This window comes from Centrocercus urophasianus, unplaced genomic scaffold, assembly GCF_019232065.1.
Source record: "Centrocercus urophasianus isolate 14NV4802_14NV808 unplaced genomic scaffold, USGS_Curo_1.0 seq_1032, whole genome shotgun sequence".
Lineage (NCBI taxonomy): Eukaryota > Metazoa > Chordata > Aves > Galliformes > Phasianidae > Centrocercus > Centrocercus urophasianus.
This window is the reverse complement of record NW_024884179.1, coordinates 23,959-38,753: the sequence shown is the minus strand read 5'-3', so window position 1 is coordinate 38,753 and position 14,795 is coordinate 23,959.

Here is a 14,795-nt window from a genome sequence, read left to right as displayed (position 1 = left end):
AGCAGCTATTTATTCATTCCTTTATTTATTTATTTTCTGCAAACTGGCCTTCTAAAGTCGATTCCTGCCAGTTCAAGCAGTGTTTGCAGAGAGGTCAAGTTGGTGACAGCATTACAGGCTGAATAACAGCCCATCCTGAGAGCTGCAGAAAAGCCTCTCCTGATACAATGCTCCTTTTGCTTTCCATTCGCTGTTTGGAGGTCTCTGGATGGAGGTGAATGGGCTGGAGAGGCTCGATGACACTGAGCAATGTGGGACTGCTCATCTGCCCAATCATATAAACGTCTGGTAAGCCAGAGGGGGGAAGAACAAAAGAGCCAAGTGCTGATGTGGAGCACAGCATCTTGGCACACCACGGGGCTGCCATGGGATGTGAAGAGAATGGTGTGATAAGCAGAGCTGGGATGAGGAACAGCTGCAGTTGCGGATGTCTTCATGCCTGCCACATCTACCCAGAGGCTGGGGCACTGCACCTGCCTCTGTTGGGGCTAAAGAGCTGTGGGGTCTGAGCTACCTGGGCTCCATCTCTATTTACATCCTAAATATGAAAGTCTCCAAAACCTAAAAACTACAGATTTTAGTTCTCATTCTGCAGACTTGCTCACATACCACATCCCTGGGTGCTGTGTACCCATTTCTGGCTTCCAGACCTTGGCACACCTAAAGCTGCCACAACCTTCAGCCCGACAGAGAGGACAGGAGATGCAATCCTACTGCCACATCCCATGAAATCCACTATGGGGATGAAACCCCAGCTATGGGATGGTGGCATCTGCCTGGAGACAGCGTTGCTTATGGAGAGCACAGCTGGCACTTGCAAGCCGTGGAGCATTCTGGTTGAGTAACCAAACTCCAGCCATTGGCTTGGAAGGAAAAAATACTTTGATGCCATCTAGAATTATTTTTATTCAAAATTTCCTACTGGAAGAAATGGGAAGAATTCCCTCTTACATGTTACAAAATAACAGTGCTCAACACAAAAGCATTTCCTTTCTGTTACCCCAGAACATATCTTTCCTTCTGTAAAAACACTGCCAGTGTTTTCTCTTTCCAGCTGACACAGCCCAACAAACTGAGCACTCAGTCTACCATGTATTTCAGTCAACTCATACAAGCATTTTTGTCAAAGTTCCACGGCCAAAAATGGCCTGTTCTCAGCCCCAGCTCCTTTGAACCCTTTCCAGTGGGTGTTATGGACAAAACCAACAGTACTTAGATCTGCAATGAGAAGTGATGTGTAAGAAGTTGCCCCAGCTGCTTGATCAGTTGCTGGTGATATTTTTCCTTATGTTGTGCACAAGTTCTAACAGGGTCTAAGATGTGGCAGTCAGTGTCCCTTTGCAATGGATTAGATCAAGGCTGTAGCATCAGATCCTTTCCTTCCATTTGCAAGAATACAGGTAACAATTTTGTCCACTGGCTTTTTATTTTTAAATAAATGTTTGGCTTTTCCTGCTAGAGCTGTTTACAGGCTGGTTGCAATTCGGACAGGAAGCCCCCTCCCCCCCCCCTCTTCCCTGCACTTTTTAGTGAGATCTTCATCTACAAAGCTAATAATCATACTTTTGCCCACAGCTTTGGTAAGAGAGTAGGTTTTGGTAACTCAAAAACACATCATGCTTCTATTGCTTTTATTAAATACGTCACACTTACTAAGTTTGTTCTCGGTTGGGTTGATGCTCCTATTTAAAAAGCAAGAAAAGTCCTGGTTCTAAATTAAAGGGGTTTGGTTTCTCAACCCCCCACAGTTGAACAAGTCTATAAACCCCTGTCTGGGCTGCTAATCAAAACCAAATTATCTTCTCGAGACCAGAAATCCTGCCCAAAGGCACGCTGCAAATAAAAATAATAAGGACTTGGTTAAAAAACATTTCTCAGAGGCCAAAGAAGGAAATGTATACGGCCTGCCTGACATCATTCCCAAGTGTTTGTGCAGAAGGCTCAAGGCTAGGACAAGGGACAATGGCCCTGGGGGCGGGGGGACACCTGCACAAATAGCTGCTGAGAAGAATAGGAGGAACTGGGTTTCCTCTGGGACCCCAAGGACGAGAGCAAGAGCAGGGCCTCACCATCCTGATGCCATGGGGATGGACACTGTAAGTCAGTGCAAGAGGCTGGGGTGAGACGTGGTGAGTGCAGCTGGGCTGGCTCTCTTGATGGTTTAGAATACCATTTATACAGCCTCCTCTGTGGCTTGCAATAACACCTGATTGGATTAGCGTGCTGTAAGGACAGGAACCTCCATGTCAGATCTTCATCATCTGCTTTTAAAGTCAGAAAATCTTACTAACTGGAATGTTTTCCAGTTGAACGTTTCTGAGGGTGATGCCTGGTGGCTGGAATTAGCAGGAGTGCAAGAAAAATGACCAACAGGAAGAAGGATACTGCTTCCTTTAGATTCTAGCTATCATCTCAATCACACTTATGGCAACAGTGGGTATGCTGGCTCGCATGCCTGGCAGGCAGGTGAAAAAGGACAGGGATTTTTTATAAGATTCTCATAGAAGGAACAGCTCTCAAAACCAGTTGTCTTCTGATTGTTTAACAGCTGTTTACAAGGGTGGACAGTGATAGGACAAGGGGGAATGGTGTTAAACAGAGACAGGGGAGGTTTAGGTTGGATATTAGGAGGACGATTTTCCCCCAGAGGGTGGTGAGGCACTGGAACAGGCTGCCCAAGGAGGCTGTGGATGCCCCATCCCTGCAGGCATTCAAGGCCAGGCTGGATGTGGCTCTGGGCAGCCTGGTCTGCTGGTTGGCGACCTGCACACAGCAGGGGGTTGGAACTGGATGAGCACTGTGGTCCTTTTCAACCCAGGCCATTCTGTGATTCTGTGATTCCATTCTATGATTGCTTATATGGTGGTCTATCCATCTCCATCTGTCAGTTGCACATCATCTTTCTGCTGAAATGCTAGCATCCGGTCATTTCAGACCCCAACCCACAGAGATGTGGGCCCCTCTCCCTGCCCTCCCTCTGCCAGCTCCTCCCAGACAGCAGCACCAGGAGCTGACACACTCGATGCAATGCTTCAGCCAGGCTGCCAAGAGCCCTGGAGTTATTTTAAAAAGCCTGGAAGGAACTAGAGAAGCAAGCAACTTTGAATACAAGGGGGGAAAAGCCATAACAACAAATAAAAAACACTTCCAAAACTCAGAGTGTAACAGGACGGATCAGTGACTGCCCAGCAAGGCTTTGCAAACAGGCGTGAGCGCACACACGTTATGATATCACATGCACAAGCATGCCTATTTGTATATGCATTTATGAATATTATTATTTTTTCTCTACGAGGAAAATGTTTGTTCATTTTTCTATTTTTATTAACAAGTGTTTATACGGAAGTTTTTCAGAAAAGCTAAGGAAAATATATCATGATCTTCGGTGGTAACTAAGTTATTTTCCTAAGCCCTTCCTCCAGTACTATGAGACTGCAGAGCCCCAGGGCCATGGCCACCCTCAGAGGGACCCTGATGCACATAGGTAGGTGCATATCTGGTGATGCAAGCACAACAGCTGCAGGATCAGGATGCCCCCAGATAGCGAGAGCTGTGAACACGCTGCTATCAGCAGTCATGAAAGGTAGCCCTGTAAGAGGAGTGCTTCCTGCTGCCACCTTCCTGCTGCCACAGCCAAGAAACAGAGCATGGCATCACACCTTGCTCTGGGCTTCTCCTTGTCCCCCGTTTGCTTTTGTGCTACAGGCAGTGCTTTCCATCCAGTGCTGAGACAGGGAGCGTTTGAGGTGGGGTGGGGATGCTCCAAACCTAAACACACGTGTCGGCAGGAAAAGGGCTTGGCAACATTTCAGTGGATGGAGAGCATGGGACTGGCTCCCATGTCCTGCAAAGCTCATGGGATTTTCCACAGCCTGCTGGCTTGGGAATGAAGCTGCTCATGGGCCAAGAGGACTGTAGAGGTGAGGAAAATGCAGCTGTCTTGCAGCCTGTTCTCTGACTGAGGACTGCTGTGCCAAAGAGAAGGGTCCTCTTCCTGTTTTTGTAAACAAAGAAAGGGTAACTGAAGTCATCTACCTGGACTTGTGCAAGGCCTTTGACATGGTCCCACACCGCATCCTTATCTCTTAGTTGGTGAGAGATGGATCTGAAGGCAGCACTACCCAGTGGAGAAAGAGTGGGATGGTGACAGCCAGAGCGTTGGGGTCAGTGTCTCTACGTCCAGGTGGATGCTGGTCATGAGTGAAGCCCCCTATGTGGACCAGTGCTCTTCAACGTTTTTATCTCTGCAAAACAGCCCAGCAGTGTGGATCCCGTACCCAGATAACACTCATACCATGTGCACACCTACATAAATAGTCTTCCTTCATCCCAAGGCAGCGCTAACAAACCTTTGGAGTTTCAAACAAACAAAAAAAGCTCCCAAGTAGTTTATGCGATGTGGAGGGTGTTTGTGTTACTCCTGCAAGCACATCTGAATTTTTGCTTCCAAAAGTTGTGAGTTTTGTGGGTTTTCCTTTCTGGCCTTACTTTCTACAGGCAGTGCCTGCACAATTTGGGTTTCCCAGCAAGGAGCCCTCCGCTGGCCAGCCGTGCCCTCCTCACTAATGACACCAGGGGAAATGATGTTTTTCCTAACAGCTCGAGACACCTCCAGTCCTGCCAAGCAGAAAGCTCTCCTCCCACCGGCAGTCCGAGTGAGGAGCTGTTTGTTGTCTCCCTGGGAATAACAAGGAGTAGAGTGGGAAGGAAATCAAAACACAAGCGGTGAGGACACGGTGCAGGGAAGATCCAAACTTGAAAACTCTCCCCTTTCCACTCATTACAGTCAATTGTTTTCCTGGGGGTGTTTCCTGCGTAAATTGTGTATCTGCTTTTATTGTGGAACGGCAAATTGGTCTGAAATGATGTTTTTATGGGGTTTGTTCCCCAGTTCAGGTTGCTCAGGAGGCAAACCATTCCTGGAGCTGGGTTCCTTACCGCTCTGTCCCTTCTGACATGCTCCTGTGTGACCCTATATCCACAAGAACTAACGACAACGTTCTGCACTTCTCAGTATTCATGGACAGCAGTTTTTCACTTGCCTCCCCAGCCTTTCCATCGTCCCGTTGCTGCACATTTAAAGAAAGACCCAAGAAGTCAGGGGAACGCTTTGACATCGGCTCGGAGTAGAGGTTAGCTCTCTACATCTGTTTCCAATGTGCACTCGGAGCTTGCACACTCCCCACCATGTGTTTGGGATTAACGGAGGAGAAAGAAAACATCTCCCTGCTCCAAGGCAGCACCAGGATCTGCCAGAGCTCAATACCTCGCTGACCCCAGGGCATTTCACCACCCTCCATCAGCACTGCATGCCCTCTGCTCCAGCCTAAAATTCAGGTAACACTGGGCAATGGCTGTGGGCAATGGGCCAAACCCTGCCCAGCAAGGTAGTGATGATCCTGAGAAATTTGTCTTGAAAAAAGAACTTCATTAACTCTTTATCAGCTGGAACTCCACTTGGGGGAAAAACAAAACAAAGCATACTAAAAAATAATAATAATAATCCACCCACAATAAATGCAGAAATGCTTCTATCCTGTTTTCATGCAGATGGTTTTTGGAAGGCTGGATCTGCTGCCTCAGAAAGCATCCAGTGAGACCACCCGTGAGCCTCGTGGCTGCATTGCTGCTGGGAAGCATGGACATCATTAGAGGGGGTGGATGTAATGGCTCTCACTGGACAGACATTCACCTTCAGAAGGCTTTTGCTTGTTTTCCAATTAGTTTAACAGGAAGGGGGCTGTTCAAAGAAGGGCATAAAGGTCCAGTTGCTGTGCTCAGCAACCCACAGCAAGACCACCAAGACAAAGGTGCGATGCACAGCAGCTCTTGTGGTGTAGAGCCAATGGCTTCTCCATTCTCTTCCTTCCCCTTTTCCTTGGCTCTCCATCAGCACAGGGAGAAGAAAAAGGAGGGGGGGGGGAATGAAAGGGGGAGAAAAAAGCTTTATTTGGAGAGGTGGGAGCAGTGGGAAGGCTTGGGGTCACTCTCCACTTGTTACACCTTTCAAAGTCGCTCATGCTGAGAGTTTCATCCTTTGGAATTTTCACCCTTTGGCATTTTCACCCTTTTCTAGGAGAACCACTGCAAAATCCCAGTGTAACTGTAGGGCAGAGGAGAGGCAATTGATGATGTTTTTTTGATGGAGTAAGCAAATAGTTATCTGGATGAAAGGAAATGAGTGGTGAGTTCCCACCCGCGTACCGCCTCACTTCTGAGCACTGGCGCTGCGTGCCTCCCTTCCTCCCTTTCATTGCCTGTAGAGGAGGAGGGGAGATCTGCCCCATGCCTGGCTCCCAAGGTTGTTCTCCCCCTGGTCTGAATGCAGGCTGGTGGATTCTCGACCATCCTTTCTTATTGGGCAGCCACCAGTGAGCTTGGGATGGAGAATAAGTCACGTCATGCAACGACAGTGACAACAGCTGGAAAAATAGGGATCACTAAAATAATAATAATAATAAAAAGAAAGTGTTAAAAAGTTCCCAGCCTCCAAAAGCAATGTCTGCAGTGTTCAGGAAGGACCTGAGCAAACAAGCCAAGCTGGCTGTGAAGTTGGGGAAAGAAAAAAAAACAGATGAGAAAACATCTTTAACACACTTTAATGTCTTTTTTTCCTTTTGTTGGCATAGCTTGGGAGTTTCCCCTGTCGATAGTAAGCATCACCCTGCGGTCTCTCGTGCCTGGGGAGTGACCACGGAGGAATGCTGCTTGATAGGAGCAGCGTTTCTAAAATTTTACATTGCATTTCAAAATAGCAGCAGGTGAACCTCGACTTACAAAATGCTGAATACTGTGTTAGCTTTCATCTCAAACTGCCCCAGAACTGGGGAGAAATGCTTTCACTGATGGTGGTTTTTCTTTTTTCTTTTTTTTTTTTTTTTCCTGAAGCTTTTGCACCTTTTTTGTTCCTCTTGAAATTTGAAAACTTCAGCACCACTCCCAGTAACGTCTTCAAAGCTGAGGTTTCTCTTGCTAAACTGAACCTTCTTTCAGAGCTTTCAAATACCTCTTCTCCAGTGCAGACTTTAGCACTTCTGTCGCTCCAAGGACATCAGCAGACACCCAGACCAGCATGTTCCACAGCCTCGCACCCATTCCTCCAGCTGCTCATTCCTCTTCACCTTCAAGGTGCACAACCGAGCCCTGAAGCCTTGGAGAACCTTTCCAGTTGCTGAATGTGCAACGGACTGGGAGCAAAACCACCATCCATTAGCACTTCCTTTTTTCCTTCCATCCCAGAGATGAGGCAACACTGCCTATTTTTTTTAGTTGTTCAAGTTGCTGCCTGCAGAAAGGCTGTGTTGGCACAGTGAGGCAATTGCAGTGTTTTGGGGGATAGGCAAGGACTTGTTTCTCTTAGTGTTTACTGCTCAGAAGGATTTTTTCCCACGGGTAACTTATCCCTGTTAGGCGAGGATGTCAGGACGTAGGCAGTGGCATCCAAGGTGAAGATTTTGGGGCCCCTCACTGACTCTGGGAGGCTCTCACTTACATCTGGGACATCCACATGCGTGCACGAGTGAAGGTGCCTCCAAATTTCTGTGGTTTCCTTACTGGAGCAAAGCCATGGGAGTGGTGGGGTTTGTATTAAACATGAATTTCCTCCTGTTATGGAATGTTTATTCCCAATGCACAATATTCTGCCTGCTTTCATTCATCCTCCTGTAAGAGTTTGTGTATCTGTGATCTTCCCCTAAATTTCCTGCCTAAGGTTTGCAGCCTGGGACCTCCAAGCAGGAAACACAGAAATGAGGAAAAAATCAAAGGTGGCCCAAAATGGCTTAAATTGAATGCAACATGGCTGTGCAGCAGCATCCCACGCCCCACAGCTGCTGGCCTCACACATGTGCAAGATGGTCCTGAGGAACAGGCAGGGTCTGAGTGGAAGGTACTGGAAGGAAAAGGAGGCCAAAATCCTCTGAGGGGCTGCATCTGCTGAATCTCACTCAGTTAATGCATAACAACAGTTGACTACACTGTTGAGCAACTCAGCTCACCCCGATGCTTGCAAAGGGAAAGGAGATTGAATTTATTACGAAGCCAGAATGGTCTCCTTTGCACAGCTTTCATATGGAGGATGTGTCAGGAGCCAGCTGCTGCGTGCTGCTGGAGCTTCATTTCTGGTGTCATCAAAGCCAACGTAAACAAGCGGGTTATCTTCAGCTAGCGTTATTCAGTATAAGCCTCATATCATAATCATGTATAAACAGAAAGTCAAGGCGAAGGCAAAGACAAGCACCATCCATGCTAGGTGGCCACTTCTTTGGAATGGTCTGTTTGCACCGAGTTGAGTTTGGGGTCAGGCTGGAGGAAGCGGAGCCTGGATGCTGAGGTTTTGATGTAGAATACTGCACTTAAAATAAACAACTAAGAGAGAGCTTTAACCAAATAAAAAAGAGAAAAGCCATGAACTTGTTGTGATTCAGGAGTCCCTTGACCAAGGAGGTGATGCCAAGCATGTCTTCTCTTCATGTATGGAGATGATGGGTCTCAGCCCCAAACCAGTAGGGAAGGCTTTGCTCCACACCATGTCTTCTTTAAGAATGACAAAAAGTATAAACACTATGGCTTTGAGGGATGATTTTGGCAGAAATTGGCAGTGACCAGGCCCATTGATGTGCAAATATTCACGGAACATGAGTAAGAGTGGTGGCCAGTGGACATTAGTGATGAGTGGTGTCTTTCAGGGTCAGTACTGCTCTTCAACATCTTCATCAATGACATCAACAGTGGGATTGAGTGTACCCTCAGCAGTCTGTGGTACCAAGCTGTGGTACTGTTGGCAAGCCCAAGGGATGGGATGCCATCAGACAGGCTGAGCAGTGGGCCCAGGAGAACCTCTTCAGGTTCAAAAAGCTGAGTGCAAGGTCCACCCCTGGGTCGCAGCAACCCCCACTATCAGTACAAGCTGGGGATGTAAGGATGGAGCACAGCCCTGCCAAAAAGGACCTGGGGTACTGATGGATGGCAGCTGGACATGAGCCAGCACTGCGCCCTCACAGCCCAGAGAACCAACCACATCCTGGGCAGCATCCAAAGCAGCGCGGCCAGCAGGGAGAGGGAGGGGATCTGCTCCTCTGCTCTGTGCTGTGAGACCTCACCTGGAGCACTGCGACCAGATGGGGAGTGCTCAGTACAGGAGAGACATGGAGCTGCTGGAGAGTGTGCAGAGGAGGGCTGCAAAAATGAGCCCAGGGCTGAGAGAACTGGGCTGTGCAGCCTGGAGAAGGGAAGGTTCTGGGAGACCTGAGAATAGTCTTCGATATCTGAAGAGCCTGTAAGAAGGAAGGGAAAGACTCTTTAGCAGGGTCTCTTGTGATAAGACAAGGAGAAATGGTTTCTAACTAAAAGAGGAGAGATTTAGATTGGACATAAGGAAGAAGTCTTTTATACTAAGGGAAGTGTAAAACTAAGGTTGCCCAGAGAGGTGGTGCATATCCCGTAGGTGAGCACATGAGGTCGGATGGGGATCTTGCTCAGCACCTCCCTGTCAGAACAATAGCATGCCTTTATCTGCACTGTGTCTCCACCTCGATCTGAAGAACTCCAGAGAACGGGAGGAAGCAGCTTAATGTCCGAGAAAAAAGGAAACCAAGATCTCAAACAAAGGGAAAAGTTTATTAAGGCGTTACCGAAGGCAGTCTGTCCTGGAAATGATGGTCAGCATTGTTAAGCTTGATGGAAAGGCGTGCCGCACAATAAGGACCACGTGTGCAGGCAGTGCTTGTGTTTGCAGGGCATTTTCATTGCTCTGGCACCATTTCTTCAGGCTTTGTCTCTGAGAAACGTGCTTGGAAGGGGAGCATCGTGGTCCCCGGAGGGAGGTGGCACAGGAAAAGCTGAACACACCCTCCTTGCACACAGTGACTCATATGAAGACATGTGTCCCAACTGAAGGTCACAGGGGCAGAAGCGTCCCCTTCCCGGGGCTACCATGCTCCAGTGCCCAACGCCCCATTCTCCTCCCAGCTCCTCAGCCTCACTTCTGTGGCACCAGAGAGAGAGTGGCAAAGCAATCAGCACTCAGCCGCATCTCTGCTGCCACGGTTGTGAGCCGACAGCATCTGCAGATTGAACCCTTTGACCCATCTTTATATAATGAGGCAGCACGGTGGACCTTGGAGAGCTTTTTGGAAATAGGGGCTCCTGCAGGCCCTCAGCATTACGATGCCTTTCCCCAGCCATGGGGTACACCCCAATTTTCCCAGTGCTCAGCAGAGGGGCCACGCAGGAAGACAAAGCGCTCCGCACCACAAAGCGCTGTTTCCTGCAGGGAGGCACCCTGCAATACAGGAAAGCATCAGCAGTTTTCTACCGCTATCAAGCACTCAGGGCAGCCCTGCTGCTGTATCCACCGTGTGCCCCCTTATGGCCCCACACTGCAAAATATCACATTAAATAAAAATAAGAAGCAAACATAAATCTTCTCTTGGAAAGCCAGCGGGGCTCAGAGGGAAGAATACTGATGTAGAGAACCTAGCATGCTACCCGAAGTTGTGGAAAAGTGCCTGGCACTGCTGCTCCAAAACCTCACTGCTGAGCACTGACACGTCAAAGAAAATTCAAAATCCAGAGATTCTTCCAGCATTATCTCCCATAAATCTATTCATATAACTGGGCACATATCCCACACAGCCCATCTCTGCCACACTGGAGCTTTGTCCATGTTGTGTGAGCTGAGTTTATCCCAGTCCAGCAATTTGGGGCTGTGCTGCTCTGATAATCTGGTTCCAAAAACTCACTTGGTTCATTTGATAAGGGCCCTTAGGGCTGTTGTGGCTCTCAGTTCAATATGAGGTTGATAATTACATGTTTTCTGGTTATCTTTGGGGAAATACTGTCTGTCTGCAATGCATCGTCACAATATGTGGATGCTGGAAATGCCAGTCCTCAGGACATGGGTACAGGGAAAGGAAATCTCAAGCAGGAGCTGCAGCTCAGCAGCCGGACTTTTCTTCTTCTATCTCTGTCCTTTGCACAGCTTAGTTTTAGCCTGTATTTTAGTGATTTACCAACGGGTGACAAATCCATGTGTGCTGGAGCTGTGGCTGCTGTGCATTAGTACCATGCACATGCGAAATCTTTGCCATTTCACTGGGGTGCCTTCTGCTCAATAAAGCCTAATCCCAGTGAATTCTCACTCGATAGCCTGATCCTAACGGGACTGGGCTCGGTGCCCCTGCACAGCCGCTGTGCTTCAGCTGAGGGCGGCGGTGGGAGCGTCAGATAAGCATCTGGATCCTGCCATTGTTATCCTAAAAGGAGCAGCAGGAGGAGAGAGGTGGAGAGCGAGCTGTGGACCTCAGCAGCCAGGGGGCTGAGCTGGCCACTTTGTTCCTTTCTCTGGGAGGAGCAAAATTCCACAGCCTTAAATCATTCAGTTCGCACAAGATCAAATAATAACACCAGAAGTCATTCAGGTGCGAAGGAGATGCTCACAGCCACATCCCCCCACCCGTCCTTTTGGCCACCTGCATGCCCCAGCCCCAGCCAAGCCCAGATGGAGGCAAGTACAGCCTTCCCACTGACCTCACACCCCAAACATTCCTTCCCCCTGTTTTCGCAGGAAGGAAAGGAGTGGGGAATTAAGGATGGGACGCACAGAAGGATTTAGGGAAAAATGCGTGCCCTCAGCTGCCTCACAACGTGCTGAGCCTGTGCCCAAAGGCTTTGCCTGCAGCTATGGGATGCCTGGGGATCAGCTCCCCCCAGTGACAGCCCTATGGCCTTTTTTTCACTTAAGATTGCCCTTTGCACTGAGGCTCCGAGTTCCCATGTGCCCATCCTGATTAAGCTGATTCATCTCTGTTAAACACCTCCCGGGTGGTTTGGTGTCATTTTCAGAAAATTACTGTGAGATGCTGAAAATATTCACTGAGAGAAGCCGTTTCCAAAAGAAAAAAAAAAAAAGAAGAAAAATTCAAGCAAGACCCCAGATCACAACAAGGCCATAGAAAAGCTGCACACAGGCACAGGGCCACAGTATTTCTTGGCATCTCCCGGCACATCCACGGTGCATCTCTAATCATCAGCTCCACTCCTGCACAGCATCCTATGGGGGAAGGAGCAGCAGAGATCAGATGGCTTTGCTTCACTAGGAGGTACCTGCAAGGTGAGGAACCCAAGAATGAGACTGCAGCATGCGAAGCCCGCGGTCCCGTGAGAACATTCCCTGGGATGCAGTGGGAGCGGCTGACGTCGTGCCAGAAAATGTGTGTTGTGGTCCTCGCTCCATTGCCATGGCAACGAAGTGCAGAGCTCTGCTCTGACATCAGCAGCGAGGTCATCGGCATCTCGCCTCCTCCCTTTGGTGCTGCTTTCAGCAGGGCTCAAAGCTGTCCCGTGAGAAGGGGCTCGGGGACAATGACATGTGGTGGACGAGAGGGCAGCATGGGGCTGACCCTGGGATGTCTGAGCTGTGACAGCAATCCAGCACTGGCATTCATCTCCTCTTTGCCTGAGGGTTGTCCCCGTGTGCCCCCTGCCCCACGGTCTATAGTGGGCAGGAGGCACCTGCTGCGTCCCAGCTGCTCCCGTGGATGCCTGGTGTCCTTTCACCAACACAAGCCCCTGCTTCCAGAGCTCGTGTGAGAAAAATGAAGTTATTTTTGGCCATGTGTGAAAACGGCTTTAAACTGGCAAACCAAATGGAAAAAAACATGAAATTAGACCATGTTCCAGGACTCCTTAAAGGCCATGGTAATGGCAAACACATCTCCGGGGAGTGCATCAGCCCCGGCGCTGGGTGGAGAAGCTGGCTCAGGTCCTGCCGGCTGTGTGCAGCACTGCCCTGGTGAGCACCGGGAACAGCTCACAAGCAACTTCAAGGAAATGTCATGAGCTGGATGATATTTTCTTACTGAGACAGAGGAAGCAAAACGAGAAATCATGAGAAGGCAGAGCCAGAAATCATCCGTCTACGGTGATGTACATCAGGCAGGGTTGGGATCTGCCGGTGCCGGCTGCGGTATGGGGCAGCATGTCCCCACCTGTGCCACCAGCCCAGAAATGGAAGGAGCCAAAAGGACTTCCCCAAGGTTACAAAGCCTTGAACAGAGCAGGGGCAACACCTGCTGTGCTCCTGCAAAGCTCCCCTTCTCCCACAGGCCCCTGCTCCCTGTGGGTCCCGGCAGCTCGTGCTGCCGCAGTGACATTTTGGTGCAAGCAAGCAGGTGCTGCGGCCAAAGCGCAATTACTGCTCACATTCCCAGGAATGAAAGGCATTCTTTACTGCCATCTGCAGACACAGTGTTGGCACAAATTAAAATCCGTGACAGTGAGGATGCCTGAGATTTCCCAGTGCCGCTGATTTTCCTTCATATTGGCAGCCCCGTAGGCAAACCTTTTGGGAACATTTCAGCAAAATTCCTTGACCTCTTTCCCAAAACGAGCTAAGGAAAATGATACAGTGGGAAGCACAGAGCCTGACTGGGAAAACCCAGCAGGACATGGGCACACACAGCCAGCATGAGTTGTCAGTGTGCCCTTCCTCTCCCGGCCCTCTGAAAGCAATACAATTGCATACAAAGCCTGACTCTGCTCGCTCTCTGCTCTCAAATATGTTTCTCTAAAACCACAGCACATGGGAAGCAGATAGAGCCCAAGGACGATGCTGAAGGCTGAGGTGCTTGCATGAAGTCCCTGAGCCAAAGCCAAAGGGTGCAGTCAAGATAGGGTTCTCCATCACGTTGGCAACAAGCAGCAATGAAAGAGAAAAGAAGCAATTTTGGTGCTAAGTTGCAATGCACAATCTGAGAAAGGAAAAAAAAAAAAAGAAAAGAAAACCAAAGCAGAAGCCTCAGCTGGATATCAGCCAGCACTGTTGTGTTCAGCCCCAGCGTTGCTAGAATTTAGCTGTGCTTTCCTTGCAGCAACAGAACAGGCAGGCATTCCCCAGCAGCAGGGTCAGGGTGCATTTAAGGCAGCCCGGGCACTCACACATAGGTGGACACTAAAGATGCACTGAAAGGTCTTCATTGCAGGGGAATTTAAGTCAAACTTGCCTCCCTATGCATTTTGATCCCTGTGCACAGCAGCATCACTTGCACACTCGTGTGACGTGGGCTCTTGTTACCCAGCCAGTGTCATCTGAGTTGAGTTCACTTTGTGGTATACAGCTCTGTGGGGTCAAGAAAGGGATATGCACACTTAGTATGTAGAATAATAAAATACAACTGAAAAGGCCCTTCAGTAGATGATGTTCTGGGATTCTAATTAAAGTGAAGTAAAACTCTGTAAACTTGAATGCCCTCAAGGGAACACTTAACTTTCTCCACTCTGGCACTTCTATAGCTCTTGAATTTGCATGTTCCTGGAGTTCTGTAATCCTTCAAGATCCTTAAGTGAAAGCAGATGCTTTTAACAACGCGCTCATGGCCTGAGCAGAAGTCACCACTGCTTTGTTCAAAGGTGTGAGAAGTAGGGAAACTTTTTTCTCTTTATATATATATATGTGTATACATATCAGTTATTTGCCTGGAAACACATCTATCTATTTCATTTGCACATTTGTAGAGCAGGAGGTCCTGCTTGGTGCTGCCAGCAAGGAAAACTGGCTGTCAGATGGTGCCACACAGCTATTGGAAATGGGCACAGAGCTGGCAAACAGCCGTGACCTCAGGGTAAACCTGTGCAAGCCTTGTCTTCTTCCCTTGTCTGGAGGTAATGGAACCAAAGGTGCCCAGGAAGAAGGCAAGGCCAGGTCTGCTAAGCACCAGCCCCATGGCACCACCAGACCGATGAGCAGAATGAGTTCCCTGTTCTTTTCCTTTGCTGCCCTTCACTGTGACTCTCTA